The sequence below is a fragment of the Mesoplodon densirostris genome, chromosome 3, assembly GCF_025265405.1.
Source record: "Mesoplodon densirostris isolate mMesDen1 chromosome 3, mMesDen1 primary haplotype, whole genome shotgun sequence".
Lineage (NCBI taxonomy): Eukaryota > Metazoa > Chordata > Mammalia > Artiodactyla > Ziphiidae > Mesoplodon > Mesoplodon densirostris.
The window spans coordinates 100,773,543-100,789,477 of NC_082663.1; the positions used below are offsets into that span (position 1 = coordinate 100,773,543).

The 15,935-nt window shown below is 45.7% G+C and overlaps 1 protein-coding gene, 1 long non-coding RNA gene and 1 pseudogene across 2 annotated transcripts in view; 2 read left to right on the plus strand and 1 right to left on the minus strand.

Moving 5' to 3' along the window:
- LOC132486289 (zinc finger protein 226-like) overlaps window positions 1–15,935 on the plus strand; it is a 67,690-nt gene that overhangs the window by 31,679 nt on the left and 20,076 nt on the right.
- On the plus strand, window positions 1,180–3,581 carry LOC132486301 (uncharacterized). The gene is made up of 2 exons (XR_009531474.1): window positions 1,180–1,395; window positions 3,485–3,581. It is a non-coding gene; the product is annotated as an uncharacterized LOC132486301 (long non-coding RNA).
- LOC132486292 (protein FAM170A-like) lies at window positions 5,629–10,462 on the minus strand (annotated as a pseudogene).

Here is a 15,935-nt window from a genome sequence, read left to right on the forward strand (position 1 = left end):
AGCAATTTGAAGCACAGATGAAATGAAAACTCCCCCAAGTGTGGAGATCTTAGGAGCTTCCTAGAAGGTGGGAGGTTCATGATAGGCATCCTGCTGGGATCCCAGGGGAGTCTGAGCTGGCCTGAAGCTCATCTTCCTCCTCCACCTCTCAAGAGAAATGTGGAGGAAAGAAGACTTCAAAAACTCTGAGTAGGCAGAGGGAGAGAGATTGGGGGCCGAAGCTGCAACTGAGGTCTTCAAGTGGGCTGTGAGGACACAGAGCCTCTAGAGAGCCAGGGTCTTCCTTCTGAGAACTTCTCCCCTAAGGCTGCTCATAATTCAGGTGGTACCAGCCATATAGAGCCGACTTGGCCCACACTGTCACAGAAAGCCTTATCAGAATGTCTTCTTCTTCATACACTCTTGTGTCTGTTACTTGGTTATTGCCTTTGGTGCTCCACTGATGTGAAACACAGTCGCCAGGGGATGGAGGACACTAGTGACCCATCTTGCTCTGTGGCCTCAGTCCACAGCTTGAGGGTAAGGGAAGAGGCCAAATGAAGGTCAAGAAGGAAAGATGGAGTTTGAAGAGAAGACCTGAGTTAAGGGTGTCTTCTCAAGTCTTGATGAATGAAATGTAGCTCCAGTACCTGAAGTCCTGCTTGTTCTCAAGGCTGACCACGGGGCTGGGTGCACTCAGTGAAGGAACCGTACACACTTAGTATTTCCTTGCTTGCTCACACTTGCCCTCCTCTGATACACACTCTGCAAGACTGATCTTCCCCTGAAACAACTTTCCACCTGCCACTGTCATCTCATGAACATTTGCTTCCCCTTCCTAGTGTCCCCCTAGAATGCCATTGCAGCCAATTCATAATTTGATAATCATGCTTCTTACCGTAGTCTCAGCAACTTCTGATAAATTTTATTCACTTTATTCCATAGTGTTCACACATCAATAATCTTCCTTAGCTTCCTAGGTGCAGGTTAACCCATTCGGAATCATTTCTTTTTCTTTCTCTTCTTTGGCAAATCCTTTCCATCTTTTAAGGTCCTTTTCTTGTCGCTCTACCATCGTGCGTTCCTGAACTTTTTTTTTTTCCATTTAAGTAACCTTTCAATCTCCTTCCCCAACTTCCTCATAAACAGTTAGAGTTTATTCCTCACAAGTTAGACAGCGGTTTATGAATGTCAGGCATAATGGACTCAGAATGAGTTGGCACCCCCGAGGTACCTGTCTTGCTGGGGAGCCACAGGTGAAGGGCTGGCTGCTGGACACATGTTTGCATGGAGTCAGGCTGAGTGGCCTCAGGGTGTTTGCTCTGCACTTGTGTGTGTTTCTCCCTAGTTGGTTTCCTTGTCCAGCCACCTGTGACCTCGCTCCATCCAGCCCAGGGAATCCTTCTCATCACAGGGGTAGGATGTTTGTCTCGTTTTCCATCACATCCTTTCCCCAAAGTTTGGTTGTGAGTTGTTCCCATTCCAAAGACCTTTCCTCTTTTTTTTTTTTTTTTTTCTTTTTGCTGTATGCGGGCCTCTCACTGTTGTGGCCTCTCCCGTTGCGGAGCACAGGCTCCGGATGCGCAGGCCCAGCGGCCACGGCTCACGGGCCCAGCCGCTCCGCGGCATATGGGATCCTCCCAGACCGGGGCACGAACCCGTATCCCCTGCATCGGCAGGCGGACTCTTAACCACTGCGCCACCAGGGAGGCCCGACCTTTCCTCTTTGAAGAGAAAAGAGAAAATCTTTTCTCTCACTTCACTTCTGCTCTATTATCTCCTCCGTCCAGAATGGCCCCCTGACTCAAATGGGTGTAGATCCGAAGATGGCAAGAAATGCCAGCAATTCTGAAATAATAATACGGATGTATCAGGAGAACTTGAAAACCTTTACCCCGCCACATTCAAAAAAATGGCACTTCCAGTGTATTCAGAGTCTCAGTGTAGAAACACAAATGATGTAGAAATTGAATGACACTCAAGTTTTTCTTTCCTCCTTTCCTGATTTATTCTAATCCTCAAAGTTAACATGATGAACTATTCGTTATGTAAACTTTCAGACATTTTCTACGCATGCACACTTTTCTTTTTTTCACATAAGAGTGTGAACTAGGTCACTTTCAACATGCTGTGATGCTGTGATTCACTGTCTCCCACCGAGTCATCCACTGATAAAGTAATCTGTTTCATGGAGAAATATTTCCAGTAGCTAATAGCCAATGTCTGTGGAGTGCTTACTCTGTGTCGGTTTCTTCTAACTACTTTACAGATAATTTGTACAACATACCCATGGACTAGGTACAATTATAACTCCCAAGGGACAGAAAAGGGCAGATAAGTACAAATAAATACAGAGGCCAAGTGACTTGCCCAAGACACTGGAGCAAATCAAAATCCATGCCTCTGTAATCATTTTGCTCTATTGCCTCTGTCTGGGAGGCTTGATGATTTGGCAACTAAAACCTTAAATACCATGTTCCATTTTTGTATCTCTGACAAAAGCGTGGGGCTGTGATACGGGGTAACTAACCTGACTACTTTTGAAAACCCTTATGCACCTGGATGAAAGTAAGCCAGGGACTGTAAGCTATATATTTAAGATTTCCTACCAACTTTTAAAAATAGCTTCTTGAATGCAATTTATGTAATGTCAAGGCTAGGATGTAGTCCAAATAGTAACAGAAAAATGGAGATATGTAGAAAAATACTTAAAGTTGACAAGTATTGGGAGTGTAGTATTTTGGGGGCCAGCGTGTAGACCACAGGACAACTTGCTGTTTCCATCCCAAAGGGAAGAGCTCTGTATTGCAACTGCCAAGGTCCCTGGGGCAGCAGGTGTGCTCACTGCTTAGTAAAGAAGCATCCTCCGTTTGATAGAATCATATGGGAGCCTTACATTTGGTTAGCAGGTTCTACCTTCTTGATGTAATAATATTTTCAGGGTGTGGGAGGGTATCAAGCTCTGAAAATACCCTTGGAGAGATTTGCTTATTAAGTTTGGCTTTTTCAATCTCCCTAATACTGCTTTACTAAACACCAGGCGGTTCCCTTCACTTTTCAGAATCATGTTGTTTTTCCCTTGTCGAATGAACTTCCAAATACTTTTGGATGAGCTATTAAGTTTGGAAAAAAATAAACATCTCTTTAAAATAAGGAAGATGATAACAATGACAAGTACAAAAGGCTCTAAAATGGAGAATATACTCCATTACAGCCAATTAATGTGAGTGGGAAGCTCGTGCTCACTGTCCAGGACATAGAAATAAAAGCTGAGGATGCTCTGAGGCATCTCTTGGATCTCTATAAGACTCCATCATTTCTGATGAGTAGGGTTGACAGATAAAATATAGGCTGTTCAGTTAAATATGAATGTCACAAAAACAACGAGTACATTTTGAAGATAAGTATGCCCCAAATAGTACATAGGATCTACTTATACTAAAAGTGATGACTTACTATTCATGTGAAGTTCAAGTTTAACTGGGTATCCTGTATTTTTGTTTAGTAAATCTGACAGCCCTACTGATGATCCACAATGGAGGCAGTTCAGGAGCGGTACATGCTGGCTCTCGGACAGTCAGAAATGGCTTCAGCAGATCCAGGTACGGTATGAAATTCTTTTTGGATGTAGCTCAGAAGCCATGGCCAGCCCTTGACTGCAAATACTGCCTCAGGTTTCCCTGAGGTGGGGTAAACCGTCCTCTTAATGGCCTTTTGGTAAGTCTGGAAGACCATATCCAAGGGGAGCCCCAAAGTCAGTTTCATCCTCACAACCATGTTTCCAATTCCTGGAATTGGCTGCATGTGACTCACAAGAGGTGAGGAGGTTTGTGAGAATTGGGAGTGTCATAGCTTGAACCCTTTGTAGGTAAAGTTTTGGTGTTCTGAGAGTTTTAACAGGAGCAATGTGAAAGACTCCAGGTCGCCAGGTAGATAGAAATAATCCTGTTCTACTTCTGTGTATGTGACAAGTCTCTAATAGTTCACAGAGCAAATATCTGGTCTTAGAAAGACTGATCCAAGCTTGGATGTTTCTGGTGACAAGGCAAGGTCGGGAGTTTCAAGTTCACCTTTTATGGTTGAGGAGACAACCAAGTTGTCAGAAGGGCAATCATGGAGAAGACGTTGGCTTCATCCATTGTGCAGGCTTGTATATTTGGTTCTATGTAGATTGTGTTTCAAAGGTGGAGCTTGTTTACAATTACGAACATTCTCTGACGTGCTTTTTGGACCTTCATTCCCAGAGCGAGAGCAGTGCCGAGGCCCTAGAAATGCCATGGATATTCTGAGCTGTCAGTGGCATTTCCCAGGTACTGTTCCCTTGGTGCTGCTCCTTGAAATGTCCAAAGGGATTATCATCTGTTTTGTGGCCGGTCCTAGCATTGTGAAAGGAAGCTGCTGCACCGGGCTCAGAGGATTTCGGCTGCGGTGGGAGGAGTAGTAGTAGTACGACTATAAATTGTATCACACCATATCTATTCCATCTTGAGAGTGGGGTTGGGGGGTTATGAAGGGGGACTTTTATTGTACTTTTATACATTGTCCCCTTGAAAATAATTCAGTTTTTAAAAATTAATTAATTTATTTTGGGCTGCATTGGGTCTTTGTTGCTGCTAGCGGGCGTTCTCTAGTTGCAGTGAGCGGGGGCTACTCTTGGCTGTGGTGCACGGGCTTCTCATTGCAGTGGCTTCTCTTGTTGCGGAGCACGGGCTCTAGGCACGCAGGCTTCCGTAGTTGTGGCACGTGGGCTCAGTAGTTGTGACACACGGGCTCTAGGGCGCAGGCTCAGTAGTTGTGGCGCGCGGGCTTAGTTACTCCGTGGCACGTGGGATCTTCCCAGAACAGGGCTCGAACCCATGTCCCCTGCATTCGCAGGCATATTCTTAACCACTGCTCCACCAGGGAAGCCCAATAATTCAGTTTTTTATAAAGAGAATATTCCTAATATTATTCCAAAATTTTAAAAATATATAGTTGGATAACACTATGAAAAATTAACTGATACTTTTTTTTATTATTTCTCTTTGCTCCCTGGATTTTTTTTCCCCCTCCAGTCAGCTAGGCACTGTGAGTTCACTGCATTAGGAAGGTAAAGACTCAGCCGAAATGAGGGAGAAAAAAAGAAAATTCTCAGCTTTGGAATGTTCAAAACAGAGGCCACAGTAGAACAGGTGAGAATTCTGTGCACAAAAAATAAATCTCGTCTCAAATGTAAAAAAGAATTCTCTGCACTGGGAGGCAGGAGAGGGAGGGAGGGAAGGACTGAAGGAGAGAGATCAGTGTGACCAGGGACATGGAGACTGTGCTTGAGGACGATAGGCCCAGGAAGAGAATCAGAATCTGGAGAAGATTCAGCCTGCACGCGATCATTGCCTCCAGCCAGCACCCTCATCTCAGACGTTGGGAAATTCAGAGAGAGAGTGGGAGTACGTCAGGAGGGCCACGCGCATAGTCTATGTGGCAGGGGTTGTGGCCATTCCCTATTTGTGAGAAGTCCCCAGCAATTTCCAGGCCTCCTTCTGGAAAATGCTGGCGGACGTCTGTAGTGCTTATGTGAAAGCTTGTTCACAAACCTTGAAAGATACAGATGTAGATGACAGATAGATGCATAGATAGAAAAATGTAATTAACTCAAACCTCCAGGAAAGGTTTGGAAAATGCCCTTTATTGCATAGGACGTTCCTATTGTCATATGATGTGAAACTGAGTGCCGGTCCCTTCATCCTCCTTCAGACCACGGCATTCTGTCTGCTACTCTCCCGAGGGTCCTTTCTTCTCCCTGGAAGGGATCAAACAACTGAGGTAGAACAGGAAGAGACAAGCAGCACTCCAAGCTCTGCTGGTCAGGGTCACCCTCCAGCGTTGCCTTAATGCTCAGAGCCAGACACACCACAGTGAGCTTGGCTCCAGATCAACTACCACGCAACGAAGGTTCTGGAACACTTCCATATCTCAGGGGACCTCATTTCCACGTGACTCTCTTTCATATTCCCCTTTGTCACAGAAGGCTAGGTACAGTGGTCCGGGTGAGATCTCAGCTCAGGCCAAAGGCTCTCAGACCTCAAAGTTCTGGTCCTGCAAGGGCCCCTGTCCTCTCTTCAGACCACTCCTGGCTCTCTCTGCCGACAAGGAGCTGCTGGTGGTACGTCCTCTAAGAGTTGAGGTCCATCGTGCAGACCCTAAGAAAACTCCTAGGAAAAGGCTCCACCTTCTTGTTGAAGTCAGCAGAGCTCAATTCCTTTGGAAGTGCTGGGTGTGTCCCAAGTTGATGCAAGTGCAGAGCCATTAGGTAAACCAGCACATGTGTGCGGCCCCTTCCCTTAGACTCCTCTGGGCCCTCGTGACATAGGCTCAGAAGAGTGCCAGCCTCAAGCCTTACCTCTTCCAAGGCCACACCGTCTCCAGGATCTTCTGTCCCATGAATCTCAGTAGCTGTGTGGAACTCAAAAGAGAGAAAAGACCCTGCCTGCGGTGTCTCTTCGGGCTGGGGCCTACTTGCTTCTCTTCCTCGTCCTCCTCGTCCTCGTCCTCCTCGTCCTCCTCGTCCTCCTCCTCGGGGTGATCTCGGATTCCACATTGCCCATCCACTGGGCCATGTTGAGATGAAAGATACGGCAGCTGAAGCCCTCCAGGACGCCGCCCTTCACGTGCTGCTGGAGGATCTCCAAGGTGTGGAAGACCCGGCAGCAGGCCATGCACCTGAAGCCGGTCTCCATGGTCACCATCCAGTCCGGTGTCTTGGCCCTGGGTCTCTCCTCGATGGCAGGTGACCCTGATGGGCTGCCTGGCTCTGCCCTTTCCTCATACTCTTTCTCCTCCCCAGTGGGCTCACTGTCAGACAGGAGGTTTTCGGTGGACACATCAGAGGGGTAAGTGCCTACTGTGCACGCATCCTCAGGAAGGGTCACTTCTTCTATCGTCAGCTGCTTTTCAGGCAACTCCAAGGGTTTCTTTGTCTTCCAGGAGACAGCTACACCCTTGTTCACTTGTACCTGCATGTAGTATATTTTCATGCCCCTTTCCTCTTTGTCTGGGTGCAGATTGTTCTTACAGGGTGAAGAGGGTGAGGAGGAGACACAGTGTGATGGGGGAGCGGTCTCTCCTTCTTCCTGATCCTGGGCTAGGGGTGCTGTAGGCTGGGCAGTGTCTCGATATGATCTCCGGATTCCTGAAAAAGGAAATTAAAAACATAATAACATGCATGGGCCATGCCGGAAGCTGAGGGAGCAGGTGTGGTAGACGAGAGAGGGACATTTGCATGACGTAGCTATGTCGTGAGCTTGGTGTCTGTTGGCCGAAGGATGGAGCGGTGTATCTGGTGTCATCTGTGGGCTTTTCATGTGCGTGTGGGGGGATACTGGAGCGGTGTCTGTATACAGGGGTGTGGAGTATGGTGGGTGAGGGCTGTGGTATGTGAGCGACGCGGGTGGATGCGTGTACGACGAGGAGTGTGAGTTTGGGAACATCGGTGGTGCATTACTTGTGGAATGGGGCTGTGGTGCTTGGGGTTTCTGTGTGCACTGAGAAGGGCTGTGCCTGGAGGGCGGATGTATGTGTGAGCTGTGTGGACCTGAGCTGGAGGGTCCTGCTCTCAGGCTGGAGGTCTATGATGCAGAACTCTGTCCTTCTCTGGAAGCAAAGGCAAAGAGAAACCCTACATTTTCCTCTGAAGATGCTTAATCTGGTCCCTCTTCCCTCCACCTCAAGCCCAGACCTTTCCGGCCCCTGCTCCTTGACTTCCCCACCATGGTAGTACCAGGATTCACACCCGGCACCCCCCCGCCCCCGACTCAGCTGGTATCCACACCCTCGTAACAGCTCAGCCATCCTGCCCAGGCTCCTCCACAGAGCCCTCATCACCTCTGATGACCCTGGGTTTCCTCTCAGCCTCCCTGGGATCTGTGTGCCTCCTGCCTCACAGCCAAGAAGCCCCTCACCTGAGGAGCCCCACGCCCTTACCAGCGTAGATGAGCTTGCACTGAGAAGAAGCACACGAGAAGTGTTTAGGGGCAGAGGAGACCTCCCCTGCCCCTGGGCTGCAGCCTTGGGCCACGACAGTGGATCCAAGGTGAGGGAGATCCTCTTGTGACTTCGAGATTCCTGAGGGAGGAATGAAAGGCTCACGGTGGGTTCATCAGTCCTCTGTCCAGAAGTATTTACCGAGTGTCTGGCACATGTCAGTTGCAGTGAATACACACAGTTGAGAGTGTGGTTCCCAGTGGATACTCCAGTATTTAATTCAAATCAGTACTTACTCTGTCACTGTCTTGTTGGTAATGTAGGCCTCGGTGGTGACTGTGAGTATGTGGGAAGAGTGAGTGATGTGTATCAGTTAAGTCTGTGGTAAGTGTGGGGTTGGCATGGGGAGCACGGTGGAGATGTGTCTTATCTGTGTCTGTGGCCTTTGTGTGCATGGTTTCTGTTCACAAGTCAGGAATTCTGGGACATGTAACTTTTCCTCATTACATGGTGTGGCTTGTATTTATGGTGTGTGTTCATTCATTGATTCACCAAGATTCAGTAAGCAGCTACTCCTGTGTATCTGGCACTCTTCCATTGTTCTAGTCTCTGGTAATGCTGCACATTCTAGTAGGGGAAGACACAGACTAAACAAAAATACAATAAAAATATAATACCTGAGCTGGTGGTAAGTATATAAGGGTTGCCAGAATAAGCGAAGAAAAATACAGGGCACCCAGTTAAATTTCAGTTTCAGATAAACCCAGAATAATTTTTTAGTGTAAGTATTCCCATGCACTATTTGGTCGTACTTACTTTTAGTGTAAGTATGGCCCATACAATATTTGGGACATACTGATACTGAAAAATTACTTGTTGTTTATCTGGAATTCAAATTGAACTGGATAGCCCATATTTTATCTGGCAACCCTGACATGGGTTAGTGAGACTGTGGTTCACTGTGGTTTGTACAAAGCGGGTCTGGCATTACTCAAGAATGTGTTACAAGTGTGGTGTGTATGACACGTGACTGGTTCTTATAGAGGTATTTAGAGATGGCTGAAGTTAGCTGTGTTTGTGCGAGAGTTGAGGAGATACTTATATATATATAGTGTGTGTGTCTATATACATATCTCATCTCCAGCGTTTGGTGTTGGAGGAGAGGATTGTGATCCAGGTGGGTTGTATGAGAACGTAGTACAGGAGGGATGCGTGTATATACCTCCATGTGCTGTGTGTGGTTTAATACGGAAGTTATATGTGGGGTGTGTGATATTTTTGCTGTATCAGAGTGTCCATGGGTGTATGAGTTACTGTCTCATAAAACACCCCTACCAAGAGTTCTGTATACACTCTTACATACACCGAGTGTCAGCCAGGTCCAGGCAGGGTGACAAGAACTGTACCACGCAGAGTTTATATCTGATAAGCACTCTACCCCCATTCATCCTGCTCTTCTCTGCACTACCACACACACACACGCACACACGCTCACACACACACACACAGGAACATAGAGAAAAATATTCTGAATGGTCAGGGGCAGTCATTGCCTTCCCCAGCCTGTTCCAGCCACTGCCTGGAAATCTGCCTGCTGTTTAGAGCTCCATTCCCAGGGCCCATCCTACAGTCTCCAGGGTCCTGGGCCTGGTAGGAGCTCCTGGGCTCTAATCTGGGGCAGAGACCTCTAGCTGGAACTCTGGGGTGACCACCCCCTCCCAGGGCAAGCTACTCGCCTACATTTAATGCACGCAGGCACCACGTGGCCCGTGGCACTCAGAGCTCCTCGCAGGACCCTGAGGACATTTCTCACCCCCGCCCACGTGGTCTCAGTCTCTGGAAAGCCCTTCCCTTCCCTTGATCTCCTTTGGGAAATTGTTCCTGTTGAAGGAATAAAACCTCCTTGCTTTCAATATGACACCATCCCTAGACAAACAATCTTCTTTCGAACTGCATTCCACTTGTCAAGATACTTTTCAACAGGGCCTTCAACTCATGGGGCTTCTCTTTCCACTTTGGTAAAAGAGGCCAAGCAAGTCATGGGTCTCTCTCAGCATCCTTGCATCCTTCACATCCCCCACCTCATGACCCCAGGGAAAGATCCAAGAGAATAAGAGAGAAATCGGGGACTGAGAAAAGCTGCACCTCTAGGTCTGTGCAAGCAGGATGCAGCCTGCTGTGAGTCCGACAAAGCTCCAGGCCCGGCAGCCCCAGGAGAGAGTCCTCAGAGCAGCGGAGCTGACCTCCCATCTCCCAGGGGGCATCTGGCCGTTCTGTGCCGTCTCACACCACAGGGACGCTCCGGATGGATACGGCAGCATCAGTGAGACAAGGTCTCTCGCTCCCTGCTTCACAGGTGACACGTTCTCAGTTTCCCGCTTCCTAGAGAAGGTTCAGTTTGGCAGAAACCCATGTGCCCGAGACAAGTTGCCCCCCACATACCTCCTCCCTTCTCGGCAGTTTCCTGGGACTCTTCATTTTCCAGATGTTTCCTCTTTTGTCGCCGTTTCATGGTACCAACTAGAAGTCTCCCTTAGAAGATGCCTCAAGAGATGTCCAACTCCTCCTCTTCGCTACAGGTTGGCCCTTGTTGGCTCTTGGGCAATCCGTTGAAATGATTCAATACAAATCAAAATAGTCAAGTCTCCTAAATGGCTGAAAACCTTGTACCACTTAGTGAACCAGCAGTGCTGCCTAGTGCTCACCAGGGCTGTTAAGTTTGCAAGGTTGCCAGGCGCACAGCAGGATTCTGTGACCTCAGTGATGACATCAGAGCATTCTGTTGACCTAGGTTCAGCACAGTCTCTGCAATAGCACAGGCCCCGTTTTCAAGAACAATTCCTGTTTCCCAGCTGAACCTTTCCCATGAAAGGGAAAGGTTCATACCACATCTATTATAAATTGTATCATACCATATCTATTATAAAATGAACATTTTGACTGGAGATCTTTTAATGTCTTATATAGAGATTTAATATGAATATTTTAAATGGTCTCCAGTTTCCCTGTGGATTATTGACATTTTAAACTCTGCGCTTCAATTTTCCCTCAATACCTGTAATTTTGTCACGGCTATTTCTGTACTTAAAGATGAGAAACTATATAATTGATTTCTTCATTTTTTCCCATCTCTTTCCAAGGTACTGAATTTGATTGTATCTTACGAATGAGTGAAAAATGCTAGTCCTTGAGTCAGGACATTGGGCCCTTTACCAAGTAACTCAACCTGTCTGGGCTATAGCTTCTGTCTGTGCGATCGAGAGGCTTGGCCTAGCTGACTTTTCAAATGCTGTGTTTCTTTGATTCACTCTCACGTACTGATCTACTACTTAAGAAGAGGGCCTGTTCTCATAAAGTAAGAACAGGCGTGTTTTAATCCTTGGGTTGGGCGGAGTTTAAGTGGTCGTACTCAGTTTGTTAATTATATTTACTTTTACGTATGCTTAGCTCTAAATAATTTATATGGCTCTTGTGACTAGTTTTAGATCTTCTTTTTTTCTTATTTTCTTTTACAGTTTCTAATTTATTATCGCCAGTGTAGAGGAGCCTGATTGATTTTTAAAATGTATTGATCTTGTATGTGTGTGCCTTGTTGAACCGTCTTATTAGTTCCTGCTAGTTTATCTGTGGGTTCTTTTGGGTTTCCTAGATAAATGAACATATTAAATGTAAATAATGTGTTCTTTGGATAAAGTTTATATTCTTGCCTCTATATATATAGAAGCAATATGTTGAATTGATTTAAATATTTAAATACTTACATACCTGTTATCATAATCTAAAATTCTTTATCTTATTTTCTTTCAATCAATATTATCTTTTCAAGATTTATCCACATCAGTCCATATAGATCTAGGTCTTTGATTTTTGACTGTTTGATATTATTTCATCACATGCGTATAGCATCATTTATTTTCCATTCAAGCATTATTGGACAATTGGAGTGTTTCCCTCCCTTCTCTAGAACAAACAACGTTTCCTAGAATATCCCTGAAGATGTCTGACAGTCGAGAAGGGCCAGGCTGCCCGAAGGATTCCTACTTGCCTTTAGCCACCTTCCAACAGGCCATCTCCAGCCAGCAATTGAAGTATAGCTGAAATGAAAATTCCCCAAATGTGGAGATGTTAGGAGATTCCTAGAAGGTGGGAGGTTCATGATAGGCATCCTGCTGGGATCCCAGGGGAGTCTGAGCTGGCCTGAAGCTCATCTTCCTCCTCCACCTCTCAAGAGAAATGTGGAGGAAAGAAGACTTCAAAACCTGTGAGTAGGCAGAGGGAGAGAGATTGGGGGCCGAAGCTGCAACTGAGGTCTTGGAGTGGGCTGTGAGGACGCAGAGCCTCTAGAGAGCCAGGCTCTGCCTTCTGAGCACTTCTCCCCTAAGGCTGCTCATCATTCAGGTGATACCAGCCATATAGAGCCGACTCGGCCCACACTGTCACAGAAAGCCTTATCAGAATCTCTTCCTCTTCCTACACTCTTGAGTCTGTTACTTGGTTATTGCCTTTGGTGCTCCACTGATGTGAAACACAGTCGCCAGGGGATGGAGGACACTAGTGACCCATCTTGCTCTGTGGCCTCAGTCCACAGCTTGAGGGTAAGGGAAGAGGCCAAATGAAGGTCAAGAAGGAAAGATGGAGTTTGAAGAGAAGACCTGAGTTAAGGGTGTCTTCTCAAGTCTTGATGAATGAAATGTAGCTCCAGAACCTGAAGTCCTGCTTGTTCTCAAGGCTGACCACGGGGCTGGGTGCACTCAGTGAAGGAACCGTATACACTTAGTATTTCCTTGCTTGCTCACACTTGCCCTCCTCTGATACACACTCTGCAAGACTGATCTTCCCCTGAAACAACTTTCCACCTGCCACTGTCATCTCATGAACATTTGCTTCCCCTTCCTAGTGTCCCCCTAGAATGCCATTGCAGCCAATTCATAATTTGATAATCATGCTGCTTACCATATTCTCAGCAACTTCTGATAAATTTTATTCTCTTTATTCCATAGTCTTCACAGATCAGTAATCTTCCTTAACTTCCTAGGTGCAGGTTAACCCATTTGGAAACATTTCTTTTTCTTTCTCTTCTTTGGCAAATCCTTTCTATGTTTTAAGGTCTTTTTCTTGTCTCTCTACCATCCTGCCTTCCTGAACTTCTTTTTTTTTCCGTTTAAGTAACCTTTCAATCTCCTTCCCCAATTTCCTCATAAACATTGAGAGCTTATTCCTCACACGTTAGACAGCCGTTTATGAATGGCCAGGCATAATGGACTCAGAATGAGTTGGCACCCCCGAGGTACCTGTCTTGCTAGGGAGCCACAGGTGAAGGGCTGGCTGCTGGACACATGTTTGCATGGAGTCAGGCTGAGTGGCCTCGGGGTGTTTGCTCTGCACTTGTGTGTGTTTCTCGCTAGTTCGTTTCCTCACCAGCCACCTCTGACCTCCCTCCATCCAGCCCAGGGAATCCTTCTCATCACAGGGGTAGGATGTTTGTCTCGTTTTCCATCACATCCTTTCCCCAAAGTTTGGTTGTGAGTTGTTCCCATTCCAAAGACCTTTCCTCTTTGAAGAGAAAAGAGAAAATCTTTTCTCTCCTTTTCTCTCACTTCACTTCTGCTCTATTATCTCCTCCGTCCAGAATGGCCCCCTGACTCAAATGGGTGTAGATCCGAAGATGGCAAGAAATGCCAGCAAGTCTGAAATAATAATACGGATGTATCAGGAGAACTTGAAAACCTTTATCCCGCCACATTCAAAAAAATGGCACTTCCAGTGTATTCAGAGTCTCAGTATAGAAACACAAATGATGTAGAAATTGAATGACACTCAAGTTTTTCTTTCCTCCTTTCCTGATTTATTCTAATCCTCAAAGTTAACATGATGAACTATTCGTTATGTAAACTTTCAGACATTTTCTACGCATGCACACTTTTCTTTTTTTCACATAAGAGTGTGTACTAGGTCACTTGCAACATGCTGTGATGCTGTGATTCACTGTCTCCCACCGAGTCATCCACTGATAAAGTAATCTGTTTCATGGAGAAATATTTCCAGTAGCTAATAGCCAATGTCTGTGGAGTGCTTACTCTGTGTCGGTTTCTTCTAACTACTTTACAGATAATTTGTACAACATACCCATGGACTAGGTACAATTATAACTCCCAAGGGACAGAAAAGGGCAGATAAGTACAAATAAATACAGAGGCCAAGTGACTTGCCCAAGACACTGGAGCAAATCAAAATCCATGCCTCTGTAATCATTTTGCTCTATTGCCTCTGTCTGGGAGGCTTGATGATTTGGCAACTAAAACCTTAAATACCATGTTCCATTTTTGTATCTCTGACAAAAGCGTGGGGCTGTGATACGGGGTAACTAACCTGACTACTTTTGAAAACCCTTATGCACCTGGATGAAAGTAAGCCAGGGACTGTAAGCTATATATTTAAGATTTCCTACCAACTTTTAAAAATAGCTTCTTGAATGCAATTTATGTAATGTCAAGGCTAGGATGTAGTCCAAATAGTAACAGAAAAATGGAGATATGTAGAAAAATACTTAAAGTTGACAAGTATTGGGAGTGTAGTATTTTTGGGGCCAGCGTGTAGACCACAGGACAACTTGCTGTTTCCATCCCAAAGGGAAGAGCTCTGTATTGCAACTGCCAAGGTCCCTGGGGCAGCAGGTGTGCTCACTGCTTAGTAAAGAAGCATCCTCCGTTTGATAGAATCATATGGGAGCCTTACATTTGGTTAGCAGGTTCTACCTTCTTGATGTAATAATATTTTCAGGGTGTGGGAGGGTATCAAGCTCTGAAAATACCCTTGGAGAGATTTGCTTATTAAGTTTGGCTTTTTCAATCTCCCTAATACTGCTTTACTAAACACCAGGCGGTTCCCTTCACTTTTCAGAAGCATGTTGTTTTTCCCTTGTCGAATGAACTTCCAAATACTTTTGGATGAGCTATTAAGTTTGGAAAAAAATAAACATCTCTTTAAAATAAGGAAGATGATAACAATGACAAGTACAAAAGGCTCTAAAATGGAGAATATACTCCGTTATAGCCAATTAATGTGAGTGGGAAGCTCGTGCGCACTGTCCAGGACATAGAAATAAAAGCTGAGGATGCTCTGAGGCATCTCTTGGATCTCTATAAGACTCCATCATTTCTGATGAGTAGGGTTGACAGATAAAATATAGGCTGTTCAGTTAAATATGAATGTCAGAAAAACAACGAGTATATTTTGAAGATAAGTATGCCCCAAATAGTACATAGGATCTACTTATACTAAAAGTGATGACTTACTATTCATGTGAAGTTCAAGTTTAACTGGGTATCCTGTATTTTTATTTAGTAAATCTGACAGCCCCACTGATGATCCACAATGGAGGCAGTTCAGGAGCGGTACATGCTGGCTCTCGGACAGTCAGAAATGGCTTCAGCAGATCCAGGTACGGTATGAAATTCTTTTTGGATGTAGCTCAGAAGCCATGGCCAGCCCTTGACTGCAAATACTGCCTCAGGTTTCCCTGAGGTGGGGTAAACCGTCCTCTTAATGGCCTTTTGGTAAGTCTGGAAGACCATATCCAAGGGGAGCCCCAAAGTCAGTTTCATCCTCACAACCATGTTTCCAATTCCTGGAATTGGCTGCATGTGACTCACAAGAGATGAGGAGGTTTGTGAGAATTGGGAGTGTCATAGCTTGAACCCTTTGTAGGTAAAGTTTTGGTATTCTGAGAGTTTTAACAGGAGCAATGTGAAAGACTCCAGGTCGCCAGGTAGATAGAAATAATCCTGTTCTACTTCTGTGTATGTGACAAGTCTCTAATAGTTCACAGAGCAAATATCTGGTCTTAGAAAGACTGATCCAAGCTTGGATGTTTCTGGTGACAAGGCAAGGTCGGGAGTTTCAAGTTCACCTTTTATGGTTGAGGAGACAACAAAGTTGTCAGAAGGGCAATCATGGAGGAGACGTTGGCTTCATCCATTGTGCAGGCTTGTATATTT